General features: G+C 64.5%; 1 protein-coding gene across 3 annotated transcripts in view; it reads right to left on the reverse strand.

Moving 5' to 3' along the window:
* Positions 1 to 4,945, reverse strand: part of MAP2K3 (mitogen-activated protein kinase kinase 3) — a 40,955-nt gene that overhangs the window by 29,800 nt on the left and 6,210 nt on the right. The gene's annotated exons all lie outside the window — the stretch shown is intronic.

The following is a 4,945-nucleotide window of genomic DNA, read 5'->3' on the forward strand; positions in this document are numbered from 1 at the left end:
CCGGCCCCTCACGACCTGGACACTGCCCACCTGCAGACCTGCCACCAGGCCAAGGGGCTCTAGACCAGCCCACCCGCTGGATCCCCAGGCCTCGGTGCACCGAGGGGACCCCCAAGCCGATGACGACATTATTGCCCCCGCATCTGGGATGTCTGGGTTGTCTCCCTTGTTTCCAGGTATGTTGGGAAAACCCGAGGCCCTGAGGCCCCCGGGAGCTGCACTACCCAACAGAACGCAGGGACCCCCGAGGGGGCAGCAGGAACCACTGGCCCTCAGAGAGGGTGGGATGAAGCCAGTGGGCAGAGCGTGTGAGCCCGTGAGCCTATCAGGGCTGTGAGCCTGTGGGGGCCGTGAGCCCATGAACCCATCAGGTCCGTGAGCCCGTGGGAGCCGCGAGCCTGTGGGGGCCGTGAGCCCGTGAGCCCATAAGGTCCGTGAGCCTGTGGGAGCCACGAGCCTGTGAGGGCTGTGAGCCCGTGGGAGCCACGAGCCTGTGGGGGCCATAAGCCCGCGAGCCAGTAGTTGTGGAGCTGCCCGGCCAGGCCTGGGCCCCTTGTCATCTCCTGAGCCCTCTGGGCCTGGCTTTTCTCAATGTCAAAGATCTCCAGGTTGATGGAGGGCTATGGGAAGGGCACCACTGGACACCCCCACTGCCTCAGCCCAGAAATGCCAGTGTGCATCCCCAGGACATAACTTCGCACGAGTGGACAGACAGACACACCTCCAGCAGGTACAGGACACATGCTGCTGTGCAGTTTGAGCCGCTGCAGCTATGTCCCAGCTGACCAGCAAGACCGAAAGGAGGGGGCACACTCTCCGTCCACGGCAGGAGACCCAGGACTGGCCTGGGCTCGCGGAGTCTGGGACGGTAGGAACAGGGTGCAGAGTGTGCGAACGAAAGAAGGCGCCGGTCCCCGCACTGCCCACCTGAGGCGCGCACCTTTTCCTGCTGAGGCCTGGAGGCACCTCTGCAGGTGGGTGAAGGCTCTGCAGGGGCCCCCGGCCTGCTCAGTGCTGGCCGTGCCTCAGGGACTGTCCAGGCAGAGGCCCCAGGACCTGCCCCAAAGGGAGGCTACAGGCTCTGGGCAGGCAGGCCAAGGCCAGAGAGCCCCCCTGCGCCCCTGCTGAATGCGGGGGACGGCAGCGCCCAGGTGGCCAGGCACCCTTGGGGGCTCTAGTGTGGTGCCTGCATGCCTGGGAACGGGGAGTGACTGCCTGCCTGACCCCAGCATTGGCCCAAGAGGCAGGTGCGTTTCTCCCGGGCCCTCAGGAGGTGGGCACAGCCCTGCTTCCCAGAGGCCCCTAGCTGACCCCAGCAGCCTGGGGGAGGGGGAGGTGGAGCAGACCCTAGGGGTGCGCAAGTTCCCCGCTTCGACCCTCCCTGCCCTCACTACGGCCAGCCCAGGAGCCGGCTTGTCGCTTTCTATCCATTGGCTTCATGGCCTCAGGATGCACCGCGGACACGGGCACTGCCCACCAGGGGCACGTGCGCAGCCACCCCACATGCTCGCCTCTTGAGCACAGATGCCTTCCGACCACTCACGGCGCAGAGGAGAAAACTGAGGCAGAGGGGGACATGGCCCGCCGAGTGCCCCCAGCTCATGGCACAGGCGCTGCCATCTCTTCACTGGGGCTGGGTGCCCAGAGTTTTTATTTTTATTCTTTAAAGTATAGAGGCACTTGCATTTTCTTCGGGTGCCTGTGCTTCACTCACAAAAACAAAGAGACGGACGGCCCTGACTGAGGGTGGACCACCCGGGAGGGGCCAAGGCAGGAAACCAGCAGGACAAGGGGTCGGTGCCCAGTGGGGCGGGGTCTCCCCAGAGAAGCCGGAGCGCCCCTGGCACCCCAGAGAGGGACCCTCGGGGCAGGAGAGGTTGACAGAGACCTGCGGCCGGGCCTGGCAGGGGGGCCCTGCAGAGTGGGTCCCGATCTCAGGGTTACAGGCCACATTCTGGGCTGCTGCCGCCATCCGCCCTGCCCGCCAGGCCCCGATGCCTCCGACACAGCTCACTGGGACTTCCATGGCCACTGCCGGGCAGGCCCACCTAGGTGGGCAAGGACAGAGGGTACCCGGGTCAGATGCTGACCTCGGGGTGGCTGCCCCCCACCCCTCGTGGTGCCCTGCAGGCCGCATCCCCCAGGACCCCCAGCAGGTGCTGCAACTCCCCTTATGCATGGACCCCCGCCCCCCACCTCGGCCAGCTGGCCTCATGCAGTGCCACCCACGCACCTGACCAGGGCCGGGTTCTGCCAGTATCTCCCAACCAGGTGGAAGCCCATGGCCACTACCACAAATGGCCACCTCCCCCAGCCCTCCCAATCTCCCCACAGCCCCCCTGACAACATGCTGGCCAACCCACAGGTGTCTGCCCCTGTAGCCTGGGGGGCTATACCCCTAGTCCCATACCCTCCCCTCGCTTCCTCTCTGCAGGTCCTAGTCATGCTGCCTGGTGGTCAAGGCAGGGGCCGGAGCATGGGCGCAGGCCACACCGGCCAGGTACCCTGATCTTTGGGGCCCAATGGACCGTCTCCAGGAAGGCCCAAGAGGCAATGGGGAACCCAGGTGCCAGTCGAGGGGCCAGAGGGAGGAGGTCCTGAAATCTGGTCAATTCTGGTACTGACAGATCCTGCAGCCAGCGGGGGCCTCGAGTCACAGCAGCACATCCATCGTCCATCACCACAGGCCCCAGTCCTGTTTGTTCCCCCACCAGGGAGCAGCAGCAGCCACGGCCACAGCAGGAAAGTAATAAAGATGCCTTCAATTTAAGAAGCACCATCTCTGATCTTTCCCACCATGCTGCAAGAGAGGGGCATTTCGTCCCACAATGGAGAAAGAGACCGAGGGTCAGAGAGAACATGTGACTTCCCCAGGAGAGGAAGCAGCGCAACAAGCTAAGATCTGAACCCAGGCCTACTTCCCTGCAGAGCCCAGGCTCAGGCCGTGCCCAGCACCTTGGGCCGGGACCTCTGAGGCAGAGGGCGGCCCTGCTGTGCCTGCCCGGCGCCTGAGTTTTATCAACTAACTGCAAGACAAGGCTGTCTGCCTCCAGCCTGGTGCCAGGTCTCCACACCACAACTGCAGGAGGGAAACCAAGGCGCCTCGCTGGAAAGCTGGGCTCTGCCCGGGGGACTCAGGTCGTCACAGGGCACAAGGAGCGGATGAATACAACTTGACCAACGTCACCCTGCAAGGGGCCAAGCTGGGGCTGGAGCCAGACAACCGAGCACCGCCCTGCTCCACACCTGCCTCCCAGCAAGGCTTCCCATGGCTCGGTTGCCCAGAGCAGTCCCCGGGCCCAGGGCGGTCCCCTGCCGCCCCCACCTGTGTGTGAGCAGAAGGAAACGGTGCCTTGCCCAACAGAGGAAGTTCCTGGGCGGGGTTGAATGGGGGCAGGAGGGGGAGCAATGCAGCCCAAGTCCCTGCAGGGGGCCACGCGCGCTGGGGGCGGGCAGGGCCTGCAGCCCCCTCCCACCGCAGCGGGCATGGCCTTCAGGCGCTGGCGGCCGCGGGCCCACTGGGTGAGTCAGCCCCACACAGCCCCACACTCAGCCCGGAGGCCACTTGCCGGCAGCCACCCCACACAGCCAGCTGGGAACTCAGCTCCCATCGGCCCCCACTCGGGCCGGGCTTCCTGTGCATTGAGGCGGGCGGCGGGACATCCCCTCGCCTCCCGCCTCCAGGCGTGGCACCGACAGGCCCCTGCAGGCCAGGGCTGTCAGCTACCCAGGGCTGCCCCAGGTGTCAGCCAGGACACAGCCCCGGGTTACAGTCTCAGGTAGGCAGTGGCAGCTGGACACGGGGGCTCCTGCCCTGTCAGAGAGGGAGTATGGGGTGTGCCTGGGAGCCTGGGCCCCAGTCAGTCCTCCAGGCCCAGGATGGGCACCAGGCAACGCAGAGGCGTGAGGGTGAAACACTTGGATAAGCTGGGGCCAAACACTCCCAGGTCTGCTGGAATTCCTCCGAGACGGTGAGCAGTAACCCCTGCGGGACCTGGATGGGATGGGGCGGGCATGGGGACTCCCCACTGGCCTCAGCTTTGCCTGTCAAATGGGTCGGGTTGCAGAGAGCTCGCAACGTGCCAACTGTGAAGGGCTGCGCACACAAGGCAGCTCCGTGTCTCACTGGTCTGGAGGAGACGCCCGCTGGCACAGGGGTGTGACCAGGGGAGGGCTCTCCCAGCAGGCTCAGCTCCAGCTGCCAGCACAGGAATGGGAGGTGGGGGCAGAGCTGGGAGAGTCCTCTGGAGACCCCTAACACCTCTGAGCCTCAGTCTCCTCTGTAAAATGGGGCTGGGTAGAGGGAATAAAGGAATAAAGGAGACAATGCACAGCACATAGGAAAAAGCTCTGAAGGCAGGAGCCTTATCATTTTTGGTGAGGGGGTGTTATGGCTCTCCTTCCCTGGACCCCAAGCAGGTTGGCAGGGTCCCTGGGCCTCAGGGAGATACTGGCCCTCCTCCCCACCCACCTCAAGCTGCAGATCAGCCAATACCCCAAGCTGCAAATTCATCCTGGCCCTCTCTACAGAGTGGCCCAGAGAGAGTAATGCCAGCCCTGAGGTTACACAGCACACGGGTCAAACAGTGCCCCCCCAGCAGTGCTGCCCCTCACACCCGTCACCCCTCTCCCTTCACAAGTCTGTAAGTGTAACTTTTATTTCAGCATGCAAGAATTAAAAAGGCCTCCAAATACGAACACCTCCACCAGAGAGGTGGCGGACCTGCCCTGGGGCGCACAGCACACCCATGACCCACCACACCAGTACCTAGCTCCAGAGTAGAGAAGCACCTTATTTACGACCCAGCGGTCTGTAAATACGAGGCCTGAGCGGCCGGCGCCCCGCCCCCGCCCCCGCGAGTGCCTCCCGGGTTACTCACCGCGGTTGGCCAATGGTCAGGGCTCCGGTGTCCGCTTACGTAAGACGCCAGAGGTACCGCCCTGT

The sequence above is a fragment of the Tamandua tetradactyla genome, chromosome 6, assembly GCF_023851605.1.
Source record: "Tamandua tetradactyla isolate mTamTet1 chromosome 6, mTamTet1.pri, whole genome shotgun sequence".
NCBI lineage: Eukaryota > Metazoa > Chordata > Mammalia > Pilosa > Myrmecophagidae > Tamandua > Tamandua tetradactyla.